This window comes from Camelus dromedarius, chromosome 17, assembly GCF_036321535.1.
Source record: "Camelus dromedarius isolate mCamDro1 chromosome 17, mCamDro1.pat, whole genome shotgun sequence".
In the NCBI taxonomy this organism is placed as follows: domain Eukaryota; kingdom Metazoa; phylum Chordata; class Mammalia; order Artiodactyla; family Camelidae; genus Camelus; species Camelus dromedarius.
Genome location: NC_087452.1, coordinates 12,562,323 through 12,589,874, shown reverse-complemented (window position 1 = coordinate 12,589,874; position 27,552 = coordinate 12,562,323). Strand labels below are relative to the sequence as shown.

General features: G+C 35.5%; 1 protein-coding gene and 1 non-coding gene across 2 annotated transcripts in view; one reads left to right on the top strand and one right to left on the bottom strand.

Annotated features, from left to right (window-relative positions):
• Positions 1-27,552, top strand: part of LOC105095302 (contactin-6) — a 255,776-nt gene that overhangs the window by 73,006 nt on the left and 155,218 nt on the right. The gene's annotated exons all lie outside the window — the stretch shown is intronic.
• Positions 11,075-11,179, bottom strand: LOC116158404 (U6 spliceosomal RNA). Its single transcript, XR_004142706.1, has one exon. It is a non-coding gene; the product is annotated as a U6 spliceosomal RNA (small nuclear RNA).

The window sequence follows — 27,552 nt, the reverse complement described above, 5'->3', positions numbered from 1 at the left end:
TATCATTCCAAATCTTTGCTTTTTGAGATTTCATCTTGTTTTACAAAAAAAGAAAAAAAAAGAATGTAAACAAAAGTCTTTACAACAAGAAATATATTTGTTTTGTGTTTTAAGTGCTCTGATAATACAAACATTTAAACTTTTAGGCTACATCTTTCTGAGACACTAATTTATACAAAGTTTTAAGCATTGTGTATATGTGTATCTCCAGGTATTATGTTTATGCAGTTCTGAGTTTGCAAGGTGACTTATTTCTAGCTAGGTGTGTGCCTTGCACATAGGGTACTCTATCCTTGTGATTTGTTTGTGTCATGTTAATGATTCATGGCTTAAATAGCTGGGCTATTCATGGGTGTGGAAAATTGATATTTGAGAGCATTTTATTCTGCTCAGTTGGGCTTATTCTTTATAAAGAATCCAAACAATAATAACATTTACAAAAGACTACTGAATAGAATATTCAATGTGTACTTATTCCACATAATCGTGCCCTTCCACACACTCCATAGCAAAACACCCTTTCTGCCCTTCATCAGCCATCACCCCGACAGCCCCACCAACATCAAGCCCATCACCACAGTAATCACCCCAGGAGATCTTCTTACTGCTTTTCAAAGCTTTATACTTTCAAGGCAGTCAATTTATACTGGATGATTCTGTCAATCTATATACTGAATGATTCTGAGACATTTTTATATTCATTCATTCTACTAATCTCTCAACAATCATTCCAAGCTACTCTTCTAAGATTTTTGTTCAGGAATGGTAGAAGAATCTACTCATTGTTTTATCCTAATACCCCAGAGAGACAAAACAACATTAGCATTCTTTAGCATGTATGTACTTTTAGTAATTACATTTCCCCCATTAGAGCCAGAGTCAGACAATGATCATCTTCCTTCTCCAGTTTTCAAAGAGGTACTTCAGTGGATGGACTTTTTCCATATTTGTTTTCACAGTCCTTGAGAAGCGAGTTATGGAAGACAAGTGTAGTGTTTTCTGAAGTCACTAGAGAACTATAGCTATTCAGTAGTTCATTTTGAGCAAGTCTTCTTGATTTTTTTTAATTCAAAATAGTATCATCATTCTGAGCAAGGATGGCAAATATGTAGTTATAGCAAATATTCTCTTAGTTTAAAACACAGCCTTAAGATAAAGGCAAGCATTTGCTCATCTGCTATTGCCATTTTCTCTGGCTTTTTTGTTTTTAACCTTTAAAAATGTAACTCTTATACGAAGTGTGTATATATTTATATCACATATCACACATTTCATATGGGCAAAAGAACAGAAAATTGATGTAATATGCCTGAATGCTTGTGGCATAAAATTATATTTCAGTTCTAGCTATAACAGTGTAATCCAAATGAAATGTTTATCATGCGTCTGTGAATATTTTTTCTTGCATATATAATGTTGTTGCATGGACAATTTAATTTCTTACTTTAAAAGTAATCCTGGAGGAATTCATTCTATAGCTTTTCATAAGATACAACTAAAGATCAGCTCTGTAGGAGTCCAAGTTTAATGCATAAACTGTATTGTTTCAAATAATTATTTTATTTTAATTGTACTATTGACTTAATGTGCTGAAAAGCATTGGTATAATTCTCAATGGTATGGTCTCTTTTTTTCCTTCATGTGTAAGCTAAAAGTGTGATTTTTTTTTTTTAAAAGGCCAAGATGAAATACTCAATGTACACAGGCACAGAACTTAAAAAGCAACATAATGCTAACTTCATATTGAAACTTATAGTTCTCAGAGAAATATAACTATTCTAACATCAAGATAATCATCAGAAAAAAGTTAACAATGAAATAAAAATCAGAGTAAGAGAACATAAAGGCAGCTGTGATTTTAAAGATATAACAAATTCTTCTATTAAAATACAATTTCACTTATTCAAAGAGAAATCATGGCTTAATATTTATTAGTCAACTGGTAATATTAAATGTATGAAAAATATATAAATGAAAATTTAAATTTAAAAAGAGGTGGGTTCATAAGAGGCTGATACAACCAGCTGCTTGGTCATGATTATATTTTTCCTTTAGCATCAGTTAATTATTTTACTTATTGTACAGTATACAACTAGGTTCCATATTTTTCTAATCCTCAGTGTCACTTATTTTCCAGGGATTTTTAGACACATTCCTTTTTTTTTTTTTTAGCTTTTTAGTAAGAGGAGCACATCTTGGAATCAAAGCTCTAATTCTGTTTCTGGCTTCAAAGAAAACTATTGTTTGAGTCACTATATTAATTTTCTGATGCTGCATTATAATATCACCATAAACTTAGATGCTTAAAACAACACATTTTTACTATATCACAGTTTCTGAGGGTTAGTAGTCTATTTACTGACTTACCTGGGTTCTCTGCTTCAAAGTCTCAACTGAAAGCAGCAATCAAGGTGTCAGCCATGAATAGATTTTTATCTGAAAACCCAACTGGGGAAGGATCTGCTTTCAAACTCATGTGGTTGTTGGCAGAACTCAGTTCATTGCATACTCTTAGATTGAGAGCTTAAGCTCATTATCTGGCTATTGGTCAGAGGATGCCCTCAGCTCATTACCACGCAGGTATTTCCACACAGCTGCTTACTTTGTTAAAGTACGCAAACTGAGGATGCAACAGAGACACTTTTCTAGCAAGATGGAAGTTATAATCTTGTGTACCTAATCATGGAAGTGACATTTCACCCTCTGTGCTCTGTTCTACTGGTCAGAGGCAAGTCACAGGTCCTACCTACACTCAAGGGCAGAGGATAACACAAGGGTGCCAGGAGACAGGGTCAATGGGAGTCATTTTTAGGCCTTTTTCTATTGTGTAAATGGCAGTTTGACAATTTTGCCAAATGAATATTACAGAAGTGCAACAGAAGAGATAGTATATATCACTGAATCTAAGTCTGACCCAGAAATTTCAAGGAAGATGATGCTCATACAGCAGATTAAAATTTTGTATCATTAATTATTTGCTTTGGCTGGTAACAAAAATTCTAATGATGTTTCTTTGAAAAAATATGATTTGAGATCACTATGTATCATACAGATGTCAGCCTTTAACTTAATGGTGGACATTTGTTTCTGAAGTCAAATGTGTATGTATAACATAGTTATAGTTTATGTAATAGTAATACCGTATCTGAAGGACACAAATTCATAATAAAATTTCAAAAAAAAAAGCCCAAATTTGGAATTAATCCTACTACATTAGTACAATATACTGATTTCACTGCAGAATAGTGATGGCTCTTTGTATGAACATCTGAAAATAAGTAATGGCTTTTTTCAATGGTCCTAGGAAATGATTAAACAGCTAACTGCAGACTGAATAAAACTTATATAGCCTAGGAATGTGTATGAATGGTAAGTCTTATAAAATTATATATTTTTTATTAGAACATTTTCATTCCTGATATTTTTCACTAGAAGTTCAAAGCAGAGATCACGTGGGGATGTAAAATTAATACTAATACATAAGAATTGTTGGTTGTGTTTATAGCATTAGGAACAACTAGTGCTTATTACATTGATATCACTTTGGTGTGGATTAGAGGAAAGAGCAACTCTACTAGAGATGATAAAAATAAAATGTATGTACACTTAAATATCAGCATCCCATTAAGAGATGTTATGCAGTAAAGAATCATTCCTAAAATTTGTAGAATAATCACTGCTTGTTAAAACTTTATCTAATGAGAAATGTCAGATGGTTCAGTAGTTAATAGAATGAGCCCTATGGGATGTAGGTAATTCAGAAACCCTTCTCTTTAAAATTACTGGATTTAAGAAGCTGATTCATGATTTCTTTTTTAATTTTGCACTTATTTGCTGTTGTTTTTACCTTCAAGGATTCTTATATCTCTACCACAATGAATATCATGTGTTTAAAAAAATGTTTATTTTTTTTTAAATGTTTATAAAAGATGTGAAGAGAAAAAGAACAAAAACATACAAAACACTTTCTTTGGCATCTAGAAGAGCTTTGACTACATACTCTAAAGGGGTATTGGAAACCCTTTGGTTTTCCAATCCACATTTTGATAGCCACTGCATTAGAATAAAATCACAGAAGTATGAATTTCTCAGTCTATGGTATTGCTAAAGGCCAGGGAAAGTGCTAATATATCCCATCCTGGCATATAGCCAGCTTCTGTAAATAGAATTCATGATACAAATGAATCAGTTCTGTAAAGCACTTACAACAGACACAATAAATATAATGTTAGGAAAGCTGTATATAGCATAGTAATTAAGAGCACAGCCTGAAGGCTGCATTGGTTCAAATCCTTGCCCTGCTACTCTGTCACCTTGAATAAATGACTTAATATCTGTACCTCAGTGTCCCTATGTATAACATTGAGAAATTAATAATGACATCTCATGAAGTTTTATGAGGACTATATAAATTAATAAAACAGTGCCTCAAATAGACTGTGAACTATGTAATGCTTTTTGTTAATTTTTGCTTTTTTTTAGTTCTTAGAGACAGATGTAATCTTATCGGTAAATTTTAGGCCTTTGTTATTTTCATTCATTTAATAAATATTAATTGATTCATGTACCAAGTTCAAGATACTGCACCAAATAATATGAAATCTATAAAAGGGAAGAAGATGTGATGAAAATGTTTACTGTTAAACATAGAAGATAAGATTCTGCATGTATGTTAGTAGTATATTGAAGACAATGAAGGATAGTACAAGATCCTAAAACCTCAAAAAAAAAAAAAAGAGTTATTTCTATGAATTTGTGGAAGAAGTCATTTTGAGCCATACTGAGAATGGTGTCAGCATTGAACTACAGAGATGGCTGATGTTACTAAAGTGTTGCCTATACTTTGAAAAGAGATTTGTAGACCTACATTCATATATGAAAACATCACTTCAGACATTTGTGTGACTATAAACCCAAGTTTCACAGATGGCTTCACAAATTCTAACTACTCTCCCAAAATTACCTAGGAGAAAAAATGACCTGTTTCATTTTGACCATTTTGGGAAACGTTTACAAACAAATCTTTAATTTCGAATAAATTTAGAATAACCAAAAATATCAAGTCCTATGGACTGTCTGGCGAAATAAAATCCAAATGCAAGTCACTTAGCTACACGGCTTTACACTTAGCTATTTTTTGTTTTGTTTTGTTTTTTCTTTAACATTTTCTGCGAGTTAGGGCTGTTCCATCTTTTATTTGCAGCATGAAAAGCTACGCTGGTGTCTGACTCCTAATTTAGCTTTCTGGGTAGAAAAGACAACCCGAACTCTGCTGTGGTGAGGAGGGCTGCTCAATCTAGTTGGCTGGAGACCTTCTGCAGCCAGAGCCCCTTTTACAGTGGCTAGGTGTCAGCCACACTCGGCAGCCTTTCTGAAGTTACTCGGTTGTGTTCTTCTTATTATTTTTTTAATAAATAGGGAGAAAAAAGAGGTATGATAAATTGCCCTTTTCAGTGTGATTTCTCCCCATTCGCCCTGCCCAAATACAATATAAAAGAAACCCTGTCATCTATAAAGGTCTATTTCATGTTGCCTAAGAGGAAAAGAAAAGTTGAGGAGTGAAGCCAATTAGGGGAAATGGGAGGTAAGGCCAGAGTGTTCTAAAAATGCCCCCAAAGTGATAATTTTTACCTATTTTATCCACATAGAATGACTTGCAAAAGGCTTTGTTGTTATTGGTTTTACAATTCATAGGCTTCCCACTGATCAATTCCAATGGTCGATTGCCCCCTAAAGTGAAAACCTTCCAAAGGGAGCTAAGCAAGCTCACAAAACTGCCTGATGTGTAATAAAGCACTCTTCTAGTAAGCAACAACCGGTCCATCTATACATATCTTTTTTTTTCCTTTCCTACACCTTCACCCCCTGCCTTACATTCCTTTGAGCTATACAGAAGCTAATGAAGAGGAAATAATTAGAATGTGTGTGTCTGCTGTACAAAAGTCCTTCTCCATGGGCACGGTTTTCATTTGATCTTTTACAGAAAGTATAGTGTGTTTACATACACAGCTATAGGCTGGTGGTGACAGGCTACGAAGACTTCAGTTCCCACTGTCTGGAGTCCATATGTTATTCCCCAAAGTATAAGTCCAATAGTTTCTTCCCTCTAGCCCAGAAAGTGTCTGGGTTTTACCCTTGGTCCTGTAGTTTCATGGGGACAGTGGTAGAAAGGATGGGAAGATAGAAGATTCACAGCAGGGATCCAGCATTGCCCTTACTCAGGATTGGCCACATAATTTGTAAGGCCAAAGGAAAAGTGAAAATGCAGGCCCCCTTGTCCATAAATTGTGGTACGGCATCCTTATAAGCATGTTGCACTGTACAGCTGCACAGTCAGACTCCTGTGAAGCTGGCCCTACCCTACCCTATTGTCCCAGTCCCTGGGCAGCTGAATGGCAAAGATCCTGTGTGTGGCTATTTTTAGAACACAAAGTCTGATCCCAAGAGGTTCCTGTGTCCTTCTATGGTGGCCCTTAACAAAGTTCTCCCTGCACGTTCCAGCTCTATACTATTTCCTTGACTCAACAACTCTTACGTCTTTTGGAATCACCACCATCAATTTTCCTTCCTCTCTTCCTCATCCTCCTGTTTATATGCATGTAGTCCACAGTCAACCAACACCACACACACACACACACACACACACACACACACACACACACACACACACAAAATACTTAATAATGACCCAATAACCCAAGGTGAATAGTCAACCAATGCTCAATAGCAGCTGAAAAAGTGTTCCCCACCTCAAGGGTGAGAAAGATTCAGTCTCCCTAAACTCAGTAGCTCATCTGTGCTCTCAGAATGAAAAGAGAGCCTTGCATTTCTTTACCTATGATGTCTTCCCTCCTACAACATACAGGGACTGAAAGACTTCTTATAAGGCACAATTTCTTATAACCTACCCACCCACCAAAAAGGGACATTTTATACCAAAAACATTGAGCATTCATTTATTGCTGATTATGGAATTAGCAAGAATTTCATCCTTTGAATTTGTGGAAGTTGATAATATAGTAACATTTTTTAAAGTTTACATTTTAATGACATTAGAAAAAATTTAAAAGGTTACTAGATACACAGAATTAGCCATCCATTGTACATTTGTTTTTTTCTATAGTCTCTGAGGACTGCATTTTGGTTAAAAAAAATTATTTGAGGTTTTCAAATGCTTTCTATTTTAATAAACTTAAAAATAAAAAAATGAGAAATGAGTATACATTATATAAAAATGAATATTGTCAATGACCAAGATAAATAATGGCTCAAAATACAGTGAAAATTCTCCATTTAAATACATAAAAATGGAACATTCAATTATCTCTTAAAGTACAGTGGGCTTTCTCCCAAGCCTCCACTGTAAAATATGATGTGAAAGTGTTACCATTGTTTTTCTATTAAAGATCTTCCAATCCAGTTTTCCTTTATTGACCAAATCCCCTGGTACTTAAAGCAAGGCTTGTTTGCTTATTTGTTTGTTTTGGTACATGTGTGATTGCTTATCTGTCTAGAATAGTCTTGAGTTATCTCATTTCATTATATCACAGATCTGGCAGGAGCTTTACCTTTGGCTTATAAATGTCACAGGTAATGTGGGAAGAAGCTGAAAAAGGCATTTGCTGAAAACAGCAAGACTCTGCATGGGTTAACTATCATCTAGCCAAGTGTAGCTAGAGTTGATATATTATTCCCATCAATGATTTCAGAACAGGCTTGTGACACATGTTTATGATTTTCGGAGTCATGAGAAACAAATTGTACCCAAGTTACAGTTTCCTATGAATTCATTTCTCCCCCTCCCCTAAGATACACATGCACACACACACAGTCTCATGTCTGAACATCCCTCACTGCAGTTATCACTGTCTACCTTGTTTTGCATAAATATATGTACAGGCACCACCTAACAGCACCACATCTGTTAACCTGTAAGTCCTTTGAAGTCAACACTTAACCAGTTCATTTCTGTATCCTTAAAAGTGACTACCATGCTGATTTGTACATTCTGGCACACTTAGTATTTGTTTAAGGACTCAATTGTAACAATTTCAGACTGCTAGAGCCAGGAAATTCAGATGATCTAAACCTGAACCAGTGGTACATTGTCTCCTCAATGTTAACTCCAACCAATTAGCCATGGATACCTGCATTTAGCAGTGACTGCAATGAGAAGCCTTTTGAGGATATGTCTGAACTCGAGGGGAAAGAACTCTGTGACTGAATGATAATGTCTGACAAGTCAACAGAATAGAAAGAAAGCCATCACCTCTGCCATAAAGTGATCCCCAGGATGTGTTCCAACCCCTGCTTTACAGGTAAACAAACCAGGCTTCAGAATGCTAAAACATATCATATGCCACACAATCAGTGGCAAAATTACGGTACAAACTCTGACTTAAGACTCTTATCTATATCACAATACCTCTTCTCCCACTGTGCTGACTCTCTTCCTTTGAGACTGCCATGCTTTTTCTATCATAGGTATATAATCCTTGGAGGATTACAAACAGGCTTTAGGGAATATGCACGGGTGACTTGTTTGACAGGTGATCAACTAAAGCACAATGTGAACAAGTACAGAGTGGCTGTTTACAAAATGAACGCGTTCCAGAGGTATGTTTAAACAAAGTTTAGAAATTTAGGAAATTCCTGATCACGTCTCTAGTAGAGCAAAATCTAAGTTACGAGAAAAAGCATAATGACAAGAGGAATATTTCTCAGAGAGTGCTGCTTGAGGGAGGGAGGGCATGAACTGTCTATAAAATAAGCTCTGGACCAACCATAACCCACCTTCAACCATAAATCAAGCTTCCCTTTGGTGCTTGATTGACTACCTGGGGACTCCCTTCTCTTGCCCTACCACTCAGACGCTGGGGTCAGTCTGCCCAAGGCAGTTTATTACCCAGGTGGTAGGTACATGTTATACAAGTCCAAAAGTCATTACCTGTCACTTTTCTTATCTTTCTTTTATTATTTCTACTAATAGGTATTACTTTCCCTTCATTATTTTCAACCATCTCAGAGCATGGTCATTAATATGTTCTCAGTGTGAGGAAAGGAAGTTACCACTAAATCATGATTTGTGGAGCAGCACTGTTCTTCAGAATTCATATTTTCATCACAACAGCAGGCAATCAGAGCATCATTTTGATTTCTAATCTAGTTTATTGGGGCACTCTATAGTAGTATAGAGTCTGCATCCCAAATAACTCTTCAATCTACTACCTTCTTTTGATCCTTTTAGATAGGCCCCCATTAACTTTGGTTAGCAGTCTCATATTTTCATAATGGACAAACTCATCTAAAAGAGCCTTATAGGATAATATCCGAAATACTTTTATGACCAAAAGGCTTTGCCTGATTCTTTCCCTTAAGGTGCAACAAATTCCCGCTTTTATCAAAATGTGTATACTTCATAAAGGCATTGTGTTTTTTTAATTTCTCCCCACGTTTTACTTTCTAGTGACTCTTCCTAAAATATTTACACTTAACTTGTCTCCCTGAAAAATTACTACTATCCTTCAAAACCCAAAATAAATATATATATTTTTTTTGCCCAGGAAGCTTTTCCTTGTCCAGTATTGTTTGTAGGAAATTGGTGCCTACACGGATCATAACACACATCATTTGCAAACATCAGATGCAAATGTCCCTTGTTTGCTGTGTATTAGCTTAAGAATATGTTTTACTTTTCCAGAGGTAAAAAAGATTTGGCTTAAGTTCAAAATTATTCCTTCTAGTCACAGATGCATATGCCACTGAGTTTCATTTATGCACCACTAACAACAACGACAGCAATGACATGTATACATAAAAATACAAATAAATACACACCAATACACGACCACTGTATGGAAAGCTTCAGAACTTTTCTCAAATAATAATTTTTTTTTTCTATCTCTACACTCACTTAGACAGCTTGAAACCATTCACTCTTCAAAGTGCCTGTTATTGCTTCCTTTGCTTAGCTCACCCATAAAGCAATTAAATTAGCCCAGGTATGCAAACAACTCACAAATCAGGTATAATCCCATAGGCCAAATGCATAAAAATCTAGGGTCAAGATCACAAAAATTCCTCAGTAAACCAAATCAGCCCCTTCCTTTTTTTCTTTTTTGGGCAGCTTTGTATTTTACATGGACATTAATTTGCCTGAAGTTGCTGTGTTGACTTAATGGAATACCACTGCCACCTGCTGACCATATAGAGCCATTAAAATTCTGCCATTAACCAAATTAAAGAGATGAAGCCAATCAAGTTTGGCTGTGTTATTGGTATAACTAACTTTCACATATTTAAATGGAGTAGCCAGTGTGATTCAACTTGCCATTTAAGAACCTATCGTGCATAATTAAACTGGCCTAAGCTAACCTACAATGGCTGAATGGAAGTAATACATCTTGGTTGTCAGGAACACAGACTTTGATGTCAGAAATAGAGTCTTGAGATTTTGCTTTACCATTTTTAGTTATATGACCTTCGATAGGTCACTTAATTTGTCAAGACTCACATTGTTCAAAAAGGCAAAATGGAATTATAGTGGTGATTTCTTCAGTTTCTTCATAGGACTGGTATAACCAACCAATGAAATAAGAAATCTGAAATACTACTACAGTACCTAGACTTTAGTAAGTAGTCCATGCACGTTCTTGGATATTTTTTTCTCCAGTGCTGTTCTTCTGGTTGCCATAGTTGTAAAGTCAATTTTGTCTGTGGGCCTCCATTTTACCACAAAAACTCTTTAATTTACAAAATAAGTGATTTTTCTAACGCAGTTTCATCTGTTATACAAAGTGTAATGAGCCTATGGTCAGTGCTCTATTTATTCAACCTTAGTTGGATATGAGGCAGTCAACCCTGCAAACCCCAGATACAAATCATTATTCAGTCTTCTCACTGCACTCATTTAAAGAATCAAAGTGTAATTAATATTCAATAAAATACAGTGACCTTGAGTGTTAAGTTCAATGAGTTTTAATACTTGTAATCACCATGAAACCATCACTCAAGACAAGATATAAAACATTTCCATTGTCCCAGGTAGTTTCCCATATCTTTTTTTCAATAAAAAAAGAAAATGGAATGCCTCAAAAACATTTGTGCCATCCTTATGCAAGGTCTATGCTAATATTCTCTGTATCAGCCCAATTTTACCTCATTTTGCCAAAGTGGGCATTCTGCATTGCATTTCTGATTATCTCCCTTAATCTCTCAGATCCAGCAGAAATTATAAAAAAGAGAAAGAACAAATTAATCCAGAAATACTCTTAACCAATTTAAGGTCAGCAAACTATTGGTGAGCATGGCGCCCCCAGACTACTTTAAGGTACAAATCTCTATATTATAAGGTGTCTTTATAACATTATTGACATTTTAGAGGGAGAAGACAGAAAATCTCTTAGAGAAATGGTGGTGCCCCAGCAGAGCACCATGAAGTTTTAGTCGTCACATTTCAGAGTCTGATTCTCAGCTCTGTGGTGCTACAGACTGGGTTTCCTTAGCACAGAGTTGATCAAGTCTTTATGGATAATCACTTGCTGAGCAAATTTATAAGATATTATATATAAATCAGAAAAAAGTTTATATCAATTAATATATCAGGACATTAATAACATATTGTTATAATGGATTGTTCTCATTTATCAGATTACTTATATTCATTATCCACAATACTCTATTTCAGTCTTTCTCAACTTTTATTGTCACCCTCCTTTTGCCACAAAGGAGCCCTTTTAGTCCCCAACCAATGAAGTTCTAATAGCATATATATTCTGTATATTCAATTATATAATATATGTATTGCTGTGCTTTTTACATAAAAAATAACATTTCACCACCCTTTCCATTCTTTAAAACTGAGTTTTACCTCCTTGGGGGTGATACTGACCCACTGAGAAGGTATACCCTATTCCTTGATTCCTGCTACTTGGTCAGTATTGATTATTGTATTAATCATGTCATCTCATTTTCTGTATTCTACTACTTTGCCATCTGAGGCCTTGCTAACCCTGGAGGGTCTGCCCTCCAGTTTCTAGAGATAGTAGAGGACTCACCATTGAGCTGTCTTTTATATGCAAACCAATCCAGAGTCCATATCCCCAACTACCTCCTTTAATGCGATCTTACACTCTGGGGCCGCTATCCCCCAGCCCTAATCACCTCAGGGCCAGTTATCAGACAACTAGAGACAGTCCCTACACCCCGGAGGCTGCTAAAATTATTCAAACTAGCTAATTCTAAACCTTCTGAGCCTTCTTCGTCTGTTTTTTCTTATGGAAATCACAATAAACTTCTTGCCTACATTTTCCTCCACTTTCTCTGCCTCCTGACCCTGATGCATGACTGTGTGGCCCTGCATGGAACAGCATGTCCTCTCCTCTTGGGAACTGTAACAACTATTTATTTTTTTAATGGCAACCATCTCCGAAGTCTGTTGACTTTACTATACCTGAATAATATTAAAACCTACACTTTAAAACAACTAGACATCGCAAGTTGGTTGACCAGCATAAAATACGGATAGCCTTGAGACATATTTGTTAGAGTTATGGTAAAGTCTTGTAAATTCTCCTAGTCCCTTACAAACTACCATCTTTAGTGACCTTTATGCTAGTGGGAGAACTGCAAAGTGATTATGATTTTAGCAGTTAGACTTTTGGGTTCAATCTTTGGCTTTGGTACTTTTCAGCTATGTGATCTTTTTTTCTTCTTGTTTTAATTGACGTACAGTTGATGTGCAATGTTGTATTAGTTTCAAGTGTAGAGCACAGTGTTTTATACATACACACACACACACACACACACACATATATACTCTTTTTCAGATTCTTTTCCATTATAATTTATTAGAAGATATTGAATATAGTTCCCTGGGCTATACAGTAGGTCCTTTTTGTTTATCTATTTTATATATAGTAGTGTGTATCTGTTAATCCCACACTCCTAATTTATTCCCCCTCCCACTTTGGTAACCATAAGATTGTTTCCTATGTCTGTAAGTCTGTTTCTGTTTTGTAAATAAGTTTATTTGCATTATTTCTTAGATTCCACATGTAAGTGATATCATGTATTTGTCTTTCTTTGTCTGACTTACTTCACTTAGTATGATAATCCATAGGTCCATTCATGTTGCTACATATGGCAGTATTTCATTCTTCTTATGGCTGAGTAATAATCCATTGTATATAAATACCACATCTTTATCCTTTCATCTGTTGATGGACATTTAGGTTGCTTCTATGTCTTGGCTATTGTAAAAGTGCTGCTATGACCATTGAGGTATATGTATCTTTTTGAATTAGTCTTTTCTGGGTGTGTGCCCAGGAGTGAGGCTGCTGAATCATATGGTAACTCTATTTTTAGTTTTTTTTACAAAACTTCCATAGTGTTTTCAATTGTGGTTGCACCAATTTACATTCCCACAAACAATATAGGAGATGTTCCTTTTTCTCCATACCCTCTTCAGCATTTATTATTTGTAGACTTTTTGATAAGGGCCATTCAGACCAGTGTGAGGTGATGCTTCACTGTAGTTTTGATTTGCAGTTCTCTAATAATTAGCTATGTTGAGCATCTTTGTGTTTATTCTCCCTTCACATGTTTTGTTTGTAGAAATGACTTCTTAGATCATCTACCCATTTTTTGATTGGGTAGTTTGCTGTTTTGAAATTGAGTTGTACGAGCTGTTTGCATATTTTAGAAATTAAGCTCTTGTCAATTTCATCATTTGCAAATATTTTCTCCCAGTCTGTAAGCTGTCTTTTCGTTTTGCTATAGTTTTCTTTGTTGTGCAAAAACATGTAAGTTTGATTACTTCCCATGTTTATTTTTGCTTTTGTTTATTTTGCCTTGGGAGGCTGATCTAAGAAAACATTGCTACAATTTATGTCAGAGACTGTTTTGCCTAGGTTCTCTTCTCAGCTACATGATCTTAAACATCGTGAGTTTGCTATGAGTGTTAAATAATACGTCTGCAAAGTTCAGGTGTTGCCAACATCACCCTCATTTCTGATACTAACTGCAAGTTCAGGAGGTCCCAAGATCACCCTCAGCTTGATAATTCCCTGGAAGAACTTACAGAAATCTGTAAAGCCACTATACTCACCATCACGGTTTACTACTATGAAAACATACAGATTCAAATTAGCCAAGGGAAGGGACACATAGGCAAGCATCCAGAAGAGTCCCATGTGCAGAGCTTTCCGTTATACTCTCCTAGTGGAGCTGGGCAGAGTGCTTATTTCTAGGAAAAATGCATGATAAAATGAAGGAAATGCACTTAAGTCTGGATGTGGCGTTTTTACTGGGGCTCAGTCATGTAGACCTGGTTGATTGCCCACGTGGCTCACCTTGGTCTCCAGCCCCACTAGAGGTCAAGCTGATACCATGTGGCCCAGTGTTTCTTTAACTCTCACCCTCTGCACCATCAATCACATTATTGGCATAGATTGGCATGACCTAGGCCCCAGGGAAACATTCTTATTAGGTAGAATATCCCAAGGGTTTAGAAATTATCTCCTTGGGCAAAGGGCCAAACATTCCTCTGGGCAAGTCTAATTCTTTACTGAATAAGCATATATACTAGTTGACACATTCAGTAAACGCACATAACTATTAATTTTGTTATTTTAGTGGCCATGCTAGAATATCTCCAGCCTAAAGAGTATTATAAAGACACGTCCAGATTCTTACTTTCTGTTTTGCTTTTCTGGGTCTATGAAGGCACTTCTATGTTGTTAACAGGCTTTTTAGTTATTCATGGTAACATGTAACCAATTGAAACTCACAGTTTTGGTTAGACTCACCCTAGTTTTATTACATTATCCCTTGAATGACCCAGATCTTTTCAGGTACATATTTATGGACCACCCCTGAGGCTATTTGACAGATGATTGATCTCATTCATTGTATACTGGTTCTTACCAGCCTCACCTTTAGTGTAATCTTATATCCATGTTGTTGGGGTATGTATCACTATAACTTCCTATATTTCACGCAAGAACCTATACCCATAATTTCAGCAGCCAAAGATTTTTTTTTTTCATAAGCAGCATTAAAAGCTCACACACAACTCAGCAGCAAGTAATTTATTTTTCCCCAGCCTGAAAAGGTGCTCTCTTTGTCATAAAGCAAAAAGACACAATGAAAGGTTAGGTTCTTATTCTTCATCTCATTATTGTTGATGCGAAACTCCAAATTAATTTGTTTGTGGTTATGGAAGTATCTCCCTTAACCTTCGTGACTGAATGCGAAAGAATTTGTTTTAGAAATAGGCATTGGTATTTGCTCAGGTTGAAAAATCATCCAGAGAGCGTGTATCTTCTTTCTTTCCTTAGTATAGTGATCACCAGAGAAATATTACATGGAATATGGTGCAGAAAACCTTTAGCACGTTGGTTGGTGTAGAGGCTTTGATTAGCAGTATGGCTCTGTAGTTAAGTACATGGGTTTACCCTGGAACCAGTCTACTTATAACCTCAAATAGTAATATCACTTTCTTCTTTTTAGATCCAGAAGAAGAAAGAGTTTTTTGTTTAATTGTTTAGTTTTCTATTCTGTTTTCTGCTGTATGTTATGCCTCTAAAAGTGTCTGGCACAGAGGAAGAACTCAAAAAATATTTGTTGTTTAATGAGCAAAGGGTTATGATGAGGATAAACTGACATCACGCTTTCAAAGCCATTAGACCAGTACCTAGCACATAGTAAGTTCTCAGTAGATATTTTTTTAAAACAACATACAGTTAAAAGAAAAATGGATTAAATCTTCATACTTAATAAAAAGTTCAGTGATGGGTTTACAGAAAATTAATTAATTACAATATTAGATTCCTATTTGTGTTGTCCCTTATTTATTCACCAAATATGTATCCAGCAATTATCATTTACACTACTGAAGGTCTTGAAAATTCAGAGGTAAACAAAAATAGCCAAAAATAAAGGCTATCCATGAAATGCTCTGCCCAGCCCAGGACAGTTTACGTATGTCTATCAATGACCATCCCTGAGGGACAAGAAATATAGAGGACAGTTTTGAAAACATGGCATTCAAATTATTAACTTTATTATTAATATCTTGGCATTTCTGTATCTGTCAGATTCTCTTAAATTCTTGAGATACAAAAGCATTTTCTCTGAGACGAGATTATTCATAAACTCCCCTCTTTATTGCCAATGTCTGCCCTAGAGAATTTCTCAACTAGTTCTTTCAGGTTATAGACATAATTGGATATTAGTTATTTTGGTGCCATTGTTCTTGATACACATCTAATCTCATCTCTAGGTCATCTGAAAAGCAAGGTTTCCTGTTTCTGATTAATCTCTGGCTGGTCACTGAGGATACTGAAGCAACTCCTGGTTAATGAGACCATTTTACCTCTAACCTCATCTATTTTCTGTGTGAAATAGTGATAAAGGTGCCAGCAATTCGAAGCAGAGCCCTGAAACCTTGCTAATCAGCATCTGCGATTTGCTAGGGGAACCACTGTTTAAATCGTTAAAGCCAAATTTTTGTGAGAGATTATACCTAAGTGGACATTTTTATCTCCAAGTCAATTACGTGCATTTAATGAAACTTAAGGAGCTTATAAAGTTTAAAAAAATGAATAAAAAGCAGCATCTACAGCACTTAGTGACACAAGCCAAGGCACAACCCCTCCCCCCCTCACCAACACGCACACAATGTGATAAAATAGAGAAAGGTGTATTTATATAGAAAGGAAGAAAACATAGTGGCAAAGAGCACAGGTTCCTTATTTTATCAGCTGTGTTAACATCGGCACACAGTCTCTGAATGTCATCCTTCTTACATGTCAAATGGCATAATATTAATACCTACAAGGCTGTTGTAAGGATTAAAATGCATTAAATAATACTTTATAAAATGTTTCGTACAGTGTCTGCTCTATAATGTCTGCTGATTATATGATAGCTATTATTATCCTAGGAAACCACCCCATCCTCCCAACTCATGCAAATAAACAATTAACTCATATTGAAAAGCAATTACTTCAATTCTACAGGGATTGCAGAAAATGAGAGGAAAAGGCAAAGACAGACGAGTTTTGCTATTTCCACTGGGCTTCTTGAGATGTATAGTCTCTTTATACTTAAGTTTAAGGCAGAATTCATAGAGATATTGAAAGGCAGAAAAAGAAATGAGCTTTATGAAACATTTGAAGCTTGTCATTCCCAATGTTTCCAAAGAACCGTCCACAAAAAACAAACAAAAAAGCCCCATCTTATTTCATGAGGTGCTCTTAAAAAAAACAAAGATCTGCCCCTTCAAGTAAGTTTGGAAAACTTGATTATGGATTGATTGCCCTTTGCTCCTCCAAGAATCACAATTCTTGTTTTAGTGTTGTAGGATCTGAAAAATCTAGAGTAGCTGTAATAAAAGAAATAAAGGGATAACAAAAGCACTTGTTTTAGTTTTTGCTCAAATACCCTATATAACATTTGTTACCACACAAAACAAATTTTGAAAAAATTCTGAGCTAAGTGCTGTGTGTTGAATAGTTTCTTCCACAATATTTATGTCCACCCAGAAACTAAGAATGAGATTACATTTAGAAATAGAATTTTTTAAAATGCAATTAATTAAGGATATTGAGATGAAATCACAATGGATTTTGATTGGGCCCTAAATCCAACAACTGGAGCCTTCACAAGAAGAAAAGACACACAGAGAAACAGAAAAAGTGGTGATGTGAAGATGGACACAGAGCTTGAAGTGATGGGCCAAGGAGGATCAAAGATGACCAACAACCAACAGAAGCTAGGATGGAGGCATGGGATGATTTCCAAAAGCCTCAGACCTTCCAGAATGAATCAACCTTGACAACACCTTCATTTTAGACTTCAAGCCTTTTGGAACCGTGAGAGAATAAATTTGTTGGATTGAGCTTCTCAGTTTTTGGTGATTTGTTTTGGTAGCCCTAAGAAAAATGTATGTAGTGTTCCTAAATACAGCTTTATAAGAATGTTTTCCTTCTTCGGCCCATTTTTATTAGTTTCATTTTTAGGTGATGAGGTGACCCCTAAATCACAAGGGGTCTGGAGAGAAGCGCTGCTAAGCTAACTCATGGCTCAAAAGTGAAATTATTTTTTCTATTATCACTTGTGTTCTTGTCAACAAAAGTCTTTGGCACTTGTGAATTATTGGTGTTTGTGAAAAGCTCACAAAACAGCTTCTCCCAAGCTACTTCCAAAAGAAACAAATAAAAGAAAAAACAAAACAGGTAACAGTCAATATACTATAGCAAAGTTTGTTAAATGTCAGTTGGTCTCCCTGCTTTGCTTTGGAATCAGCCTGGAAAATTAAGTTGTCTGCATTTTCACTGATAAAGATCTGAATAGAATTTTGTTTTTATTTCTTTGTCTAGAAAAAAAAGCACATATTTGTAATTCAGCCTTTTGTGGAGCAGCATCCAGTCATCACTATGTGAACTGAGTCTAACAGTATATGCGACATTTATCTGGCCATGGGACACACAGGATACTGCTAAAGAAGCAGAAGAAATAGCCAAGGTCATGTAATCAGAAGAAGCCAGAGGCACTTGGACTCTTTGTGGTCTGATAGGAAAATAAAGAAAGAAGCAGATTTGTCCTAAGATTAGTTCTTCTATTTTATATCTGGACGCCTTGTTAAGCTCCTTAAATGCAACAATGGCAGCTACTGCTTCTAGGCACATCTGCATGCAGAAATTGGACATGTTTTTCAAATTTAAAGTGTGATCACAAACTGAAGTCATGTTTATGGTTCCCCAAAGCCCTGAGGATTAGTCTCTCATTGTTCAAGGTGGCTAAAAGGTCCTTTTGGATTTCACTTTGAATATCTAACTCTCTAGCCCCATCCCTTGTCAACTCTTTCCTTAGAAATGATTACTTGAGTTCTTCAAATGTTCCTTGACTTCTCTCAACTCAGGGCAATTGCATTTACTTACTCTGTCCTCCTAAAAAATCTCTCCATCCCTAAGCCCTGTACTCATGAGTTGTTAAGATCATGGCTTCTGATGTTAGATTGACTAGTGTCTAAAATTCTACCCTGTGTAAAATGGGGGAGAATTAGCATTTTCCTCACAGAGCTGTGTTAAAACATAAATAAGATAATACATGTCAAGTTAGTACATGTAACAGTAAGTAAACTGTCAAAAATGTCTTCATCACCATCAGCTTTCAAACTCTAGCTGCGATAAAATCTGCACTGGAAAGCATTCATTGACTATACAAGATTAAATTAGATGAAAATTAACAATGATTATCAGAAAAATCCAAACATTAATTCTCTTATATTCATTAATTCCAATTCTAAAAATTTATGCTAAGAAAATTAACCTAAGTATAGGAAAGGCATTTATTATTTCATTTCTTATAATAAAAAACCAAAATATGGAACAATGTAAACATGTTCACTTATATATACCAGTCACATGATGATTATGAAAATGGCAAAATATATAGTTTCATTAAAAATAAAATTTCACAAGTGCTATTAGCAGGGAAAATGCTTATGATATATTTTTAACTGAATAATAGCAGAGATTAAAAATTGACAGCAGAGTATAGTAAAAAAAAATCTGAGAATTATTAATATCCTAATAGTTATTTTGCAGCAGCAAAATTGGGTATTTTTTTCTGTTCATATTTCTGAGTCTTGCAAATACTCCATAATGAGCATCCATTATTTGTATAACGGCATCAAATTAAAACTTTAAACTTAAAACAATACTAGTTGAGTAAATAAAACTTTATCCTATATGTTCATACCAGTCCTTGCCAATGAGATATGTGATACATTTCCCCTACATGGAAACAGGTTGATAAAGAACATGAAGAAAGCAAGGAAAATGAGTAAGGAGAAGGAAAAGCCTGATGCATACTCATCTTTCTAAAATGTTTACAAAGTCAAGGTAGTGTCACAAGAGAAACTGCTTATGTTCAAACACTGAAGTGAAAAAAATAGGAGCCAAAATTCAAAACTAGCTGAACCTTGACATAGTAAACAGAAAATGTCAAGTGCTTCTCACACACAGGGAATCAACCAGTTTTCCCCACTCATAAAAGAAAAAAAATCTTTTGTTGATTATTACTTTGAAAAAAATTGAACTCATGTTTGTCATTTCTATAGACTATCCCTGTCATTTAATGTTTATATTGGGAGGAAGACAATATAGCATAATGAATCAGGGGATGCTGTTTCATTTTCTTATATATATTCGAGTTTGGTCTAGTGTAATTACGGCATTTATGAAGTTTAAACTGATGTAGCAAGAGAGAAATAAAGTTCATCCACTCTAAGGACCATTTCTTGATAAGAAAGATCACATTGGCAAGTACAGAAAACACATAAGGAGTTTTTAATCAACTAATAATTTTAAATTTATGGGATGTTTTCATTGTGATACATTGGAACAAATATAAATTCATTTCTAAATTTAAAAATTTTAAATCAAAATCAGGAAAACTTAGCAAAAATGTTTCACAATTACAGGGAGACAGAGAAAAAACAAAAACACAAAAAACCTCAGCCCAATCTGTGAGAGAAGAGCTGAAAAAGAACCAGGAAATTATAAATGAGCAGATCTGCCCTTGGCTATGGGCACAATTTCTGAGACAGTAATAAGGAATGAGGTTACCAAACACCTAGAGAGAGATGAGCTGATAAAACTTAATCAGGCTAGTTTCACAAAGGGCAAATCTTTTCTGACAAATTTGGTGGCATTTTTGTGTGGCACGGAGAGCAGGGAAAGTACGTGACTAGAATAAGAGACAGAATTCAACGTGAGAGAGTAGACAGGCATAGATGACATACATGGGGATGAGGTACTGTTTTACCTTTTCAAAGGTTCCACTTGGGTGACATTTAACCCCCAACCCATTGATTTCATTAAGATATTCATGCTGACAAGTACAAAGGATTGATAGATCAGCATGCTTCGTTGTGACACTATGTGACCAAAATTGCATCTGTTATCATCAAATAATATACATTTGGGGTACTCTGCTTACTATTTGCAGATTTCAGAGTGCTTTTCTTCCTTATTTTTCTTTTTTCCAAATGTTCTTTCTTTTTTTCTGTTTGTTGTTGGTATACACATGGAATCAATGCCATTTCAGGCAGGCAGTCTTATCTCAGAGAGCAACCAATGGAGCCACTGTAATAGCTCAATGATAATAATAGGTTTCAAGGGGTTTTCTAACATCTTCACTCTGGGACATTTTAGTAAAGTACTTTCAGGTGCTTTGTGTACTTGACAGCATGCTGTTATTTTTCAAAGGTTAATGTTGAAATGCTATAAATTGGGCAAGTAATAGGGTCAAAGACCCAGAAGTTCAAAAGAGAGAATCTGAGTTTGCCTCTCAGTTGGCCCCTCAGCCTACAAATACTTGTCCCTTTCATCCTAAAAATATAAATAATCAAAACTGAAACACACACATACCTACGGCTCTAGGCCCTGCTGTTATTCCTGCTCACCTCTCTCTTGTCTCTTTGCCATCTGATTCCTTTGTAGAGTACTATATATACAATGCCATAGTTTTCTTTCAGTGTTGAACTTATTTTAAACTTGGCCTTTAGGTCCTAATCCATCTTGACTTTGAAAATGAAATATCTTTTAAAGAAGAAACAAGAGACTTCCTCTTGACCAACCCTTATGCTTTGGTTGTTATTCTTATTTTTCATTATTACCCTCGAATTATATGACAATCTTAACTATGTCCTCTATTAAAATCTCTCCTTTCTTGGTCTCCCATATGATGGGTGTGATGGACAGAATAGTGGCTCCAAAGATATTCATGCCCTAATCCCTGGAACATGGGAATCAGATTACAAGGTAAAGGGGAAGTGAGGTAGCAGAACAGAATTAAGGTTGTCAATTAGCTAATCCTTATAGGGAGATTATCTTGGATTATCTGGATGAGCCCAATGTAATCACAAAGGTCCTTAAAGTAGAAGAGAGAGACAGAACAAGAGAATCAGAGAAATGTGACGATGGAAGAACAGTCAGATAATTTGATGTGAGGAGGACTCAATGTACTGTCATTGGCTTTGAAGATGGAGAAAGGGGTCCATTAACCAAGGAATGCAGGCAGCTTTTAGAAGCTGGAAAAGGCAGGAAAAATAATTCTACTCTAGAGTCTTGAGAAGGGGATGCAGCTATACCAACATCTTGATTTTAGCAGTAAGACCCACATTGGAATTCTGACCTAAAGAACTGTAAGATAATAAATATGTGTACGTTTTTGCCACTAAGTTTCAGGTAATTAGTTACGGTAGTAATAGAAAACTTATACAATGATCTTGGTAAAATAGTCTGTGTTTCTCACATAGATCTCCCACAGAATTTTTCAGCTGTTTTCTCTGTTTTGTCAATTCTATAAATTCTATAGATGTTGATGATCGCTGGTCTTCCACTTTCAGTTTTCCTTTTTTAAAATTCCATGTTGTTACTACCTTTTACAAAGCAATGCCATTTAACTCTGCCTCTCTCCCCAGCCAATTCTTGCTTATAGTTAACTACTGGTTCTAAATCTATATAAGTCCCTCTGGCAACTCAAATTTAACATGCATTAATGTTTAATTGATGCGTCACTTTTTAAATGACGAAATCATGAATCTCAAACAAATATAAATAAACCCATCTGAAAATTTTCATTTAACAAATCAATTAATGTGGAAACCAGTAAAATGTTGCAACTTGTTCTAAGTAGAATGCAAAGAACTACACATGCACAGGCAATAAGAAATGGTAAAATTAACTCATAAATAGATGCCAAAAGTGTTTACCATGTCTGAATTGTATGGCGTCTGAATTATACTACAAGAAAGCTATTATAAAAAACCAAACCAAACCAAAACAAAAACTTGATTTATCCATAAAGGGGAAAAGCAGGGGGGCGGAGGCACAATGACATTCCACTGGACACAATTCATTTGCATTTCAGTGGTTAGAATCATTTTCATCCTTAACAGTTTTCTCTTCCTTACTATGTTGTAAAATAGATAAAAGACTTTGAAAGGCAAAGTCAACCCCAAAAAGTGAACTGGACAGGACACCCAGTAATCTTTTCAGGTCCATTTTGAAATGTTTCACAATTATACCAAGTATGTCCTGTCACAACACATATTTCTTGCCAATTCCCCTTTTCATTCTCCCGATGATCCTTTTACACATTATCATCTCTTTCAAACTTTCCATACTTTGTCTCCCACCATCTGTCTTAGCTAATGATATTCCTTTCTCCTTTCTAAAAAAGTAAGAAAAAACTCAGATTACTTTAACAGGTTTTCAACCCAATGTGTATCAGTGCATTTTCTGTCTCTACTTACTCTGCCCTTCCTTCCTGTTATTTTGGAAGAGACCTTTCTTTCTAAGGCCAGTTATTACACAGTGAACTAGATTTCTCCTCTTTCACCTTCTCAAGGGCATAACTCAGTTGTCAAGGAGGAACAGCTTAAGGGTCCTGGATTCTAAAATGAACCTAAATACATGCCAAATTTCTTGAATAATTTTGTTCTCTAAACCCAGTTTGCCTGCCTTGTAAAGTGATTCTCTGCAGTGAATGGACGTTTCATTTAGTTAATCACTCAAACTTCCATGCACATCTGCATGATTGCAGAAAACATGGGGTTTGCAGGCAATAACACATAAGGAAATTGTTTGGTCTGAATAAATGTGTGTTCATTAAATGAATGAAAAGTGAGTTAAACTTGTATCTACTTTCTTAACTCCTTTCAACCTCACTGCCCTCAGTCTTTCTTCTTTTCCCTTTAACACTTAAGGACTTCAACATATGTGCTCTCTTGCATTCATCCATAATAGCTAGCTCAGATTAATCTTAAATGCTCTCTTTCCCTCATCTTTCACATCAAATCAGTTATATCATTTTGTTATTAGAGTGAACCTCTACATACTTCAGAATAGCTCTCACTCCATCCTAATTCTCTTCAATCATACCAACAATGCCCGAATTATCTCAGTGTTTTCAAATGTTTGATAAATAATCTTCCTGATCTGTGGTTTCTCTTCTCCATTCTTCTTCCAGTTAGTCATGGATCTAAGTGTGTCATACTTCTGCTTAAAACTGAAAACACTTCCAGGTTTTCTAACTTTTATACATCAAGTTCAAATCTCTGTCATGTCACTGAAAATTCTTCAAAATGTTCTAAATCTACCATTCCATCCTTATATTTCATTACTCTCCTCCTTTCCAGACTGGTTACATTTTTTGAATGACAAGTATTTTCATATCTTTACTCAAACTATTCTTCCTAGAGTTTCCTTACTATATTCTTTTATTTCAAAGGCATTCTCCTCATTCTTTTACATGTAGTTCAATTATTGTATCTTTTGTCACCCGTCCATAATCTCTAAGTAAAATTAATTACTTCCTTCTCTGGAATTCCTTAAAATTATAGTTATGCTTTTGGTATAACACTCATCATGTAACATGCAATTAGTTAATTGCTTTTATTTTAGCTTCCCTTTCTGGATTATATATCATAGTGACATTGAGTATGGGTTCTGGAATCAGGTTGCCTAGATCAAAATTGGATTCCAATAGTGTCTAACTGTTTTGTTATTGAGCAAATTACTTAAGTTCTCCAAACTCAATTTCTTCACCCTTAAAATGGGAATATTAGAATTTACGTGACAGAGTTTATGTAAGGATAAAATAATTCCTGTACGAGTTCAACTTTGTCCTTGCCTCTTATTATATGCCCAGATTGCTCTTATTTGATTATAACCTTCTTGAGTGCAATTCATTTATTTATTTTTGCACTGTCAGTGCATAAAGAAGGTTCAACACATAATCAGAACCAACAAAACACGGTTGAATTTACTTATGGTAGACTTTTTCACTATGTGCTGGCAAAATCTAAATAAGCAATGATGTAGAATTTTATTTTGGTTTGGCTTTAAACTGAAGAGATGAACAGAATGTGAAATATATGGTAAGGCACACTTATTATGATTTACTTTATGATCCATGTGCCACTTCAAGTATGTCATACACTTTCCAGTCAGGTTTAATGCTTAACTTCCAAGTCAGTAAGTCACTGTAGACATCTGACTGGACTGAAATGACGCAGGTTTCCAGTCTTACACCATGTGTATACTATTAGTTCATTCTGCTAGAGTAACTTACATAAAAATAACCAGAATGACTCCATTATGATCAGAATAGATTCTCAATTAAGAACCGTCTTCTCAAATATCTGCTGCATGAAAGAAATACCAAGCATGGACACTCCCAGGTAACTATTGACCTCCTCCTCTTCAGTCCTTTGATGTTTACTTGAATAAGTAAACTTGACTAACCAGGTATAAAATAAATGCCAACGTCAAAGTGTGGTTTGAATGTAATTAATGCCTGAACTTAGTGTAATTTTTAACCTACACCCCCCCAACTTTATTAAGCTATAATTGACATTGTGTAAATCAACTGAAATATAATAGCATTGTGTAAGTTTAAGGTCTACGTGTAATGATTTGTTATACGTATATATTGTGAAATGATTAGCACATACAGTTAGTTAACGTATTTATCACCTTACGTAGTAACATGTTTTTGTGCTACTTTTAAGATCTTATCTCTTGTCAAATTTCAAATATACAATACCATGCTGTGCATTATATCCCCCAAACTTACTCATCTTGTAACAGGACATTCGTACCTTTGAAAAACTTTACCTATTTCCCCACTGATCACTCATCCTCACCCCTTCTCCTGACAACCACCAATCTGTTCTGTTTCTATGAGTTCCAGTTCTTTAGATTCCACATGTAAATAAGAAGATACAGTACTTGTTTTTCTGCCTGTCATATTTCACTTAACATAGTGGCCTCTAGGTTTATCCATGTTGTTACAAATGTCAGTATTTTTTTCTTTTTTATGACTGAATGGTTCTCTCTCTCTCTCTCTCTCTCTCTCCACACACACACACACATTTTCTTTATCCATTCATCCACCGATGGATTATTTAGGCTGTTTCCATGTCTTGGGTATTATAAATAATGTTACAGTCAACATGGGAACCTACATTCTTGAAACAATTGCAAATATATCTGTAGAATGTATTGCTATCAAACCACTACTAGAACAAAATTCTCTCTTCATTAGAATTTAAAGCTATTGAGTCCAAAAAACTAGTTTCTCCACTCCAGGCCTCACTACTAAGCTACATCAGTATATCCAACTGTGTATTGGACAGTTAAACCTATGAGCACCAAAGAGCCACAAAAATCAACACCTGCAAATCTGACTAACTTTTTTTTTAACATAAACCAACTATTTCCTTTTTTCCTCTATTTTGAAAAACAATAAATCTCTGTGCAATTTTTATGTGTTCTTTCCCCTTAAATATCCTCCCAAATTCAATTATTTGAAAAATCAACTTTTTAATTTTTGCTTTCTATTCTCACTCTCATCACCTTGGTTTAAGATGTGTCTCTCTGTTTGAATTATTGCAAAAATCTCATAACTATTTTTTAAACTCTAGCTTTATCCTCTTTATTCTCCAACATAGGTGATGGAGTATTTTTTTCTCTTTTTTTCTCCCTACTAAAAACATAAGCCTGACATGCCTTCCCTGTATAAAGCCTACCACAAGCCAAGCATCAAGAGATAGTGGCAATTCCAATGCAGAGATCTATAGTCAGATTTAAGACTCAGGTCTGCCTGTAATTCTAAAGTAAGGCACTTGACCTCCCTGGAATTACTTCTCCACCCTGTAAATTAGGTAGAAATTTCTCTGATTTTTTTTCTATCTTAAAATTTTGTGACTTGATTAAAAGAACAAGAGAAATCAGTATGAGAAAGGAAAGAGAGAGAGAGAGACGGAGAGAGAATTTTTCTTTATAGAACTTTAATTCCAAGGAAGACATAACTGAGCTTAGTCTAGGGTAGGTCTGTTATGAAAAGAAAAAAATAACTAAATAAAGCAGAGACAGTACAGTTGTTTCAGACCTGGAACTATACAGAACTCCAGTGGATATGCTGTAGGGTGTACAACCTTGGACTTGAAGTCACACTTCAGTTTGAGTACCAGCTCTAGAATATCACTTGCAGCATAACCTTGATCAAATCATTCAACTCCTGTAAGTTTTAGTCAGGATCAGCTACATAATTTGCAGAGTCCAGTGCAAAATGGAAATGTAGGGTTCCTTGTTCACATACCAGGGGAGAATTGCTGTTTCAAGTACTAAAAATAAAACTTTTCTTTTCTTCTATGGCATTTCCCTTGATCTGGTATGATGTTTTTAATTTGCTACTTAACATCACTCTACTTTGGGCACAGAAATATTGTTGGGTAAGGCAAATCCTTAGAGGCCCAGAGAGCCTCTGCCCACTACTTGGTGCAGACATGGCCCACCTGCTGCCAGTGGCCACCAGGTTCCACCCCTCACCAGCTGCTTGACCAACACGTTGTGCCCTGGCCATACCCCGCAGACAGACAACCCTCAAGGGTGTTATAGTCCCTGTGCCAGGACACAACAGGTGCCTGGAGCAGGAATGGTCAAGAGGCCCATCCCTAACAAGCAGCCCACC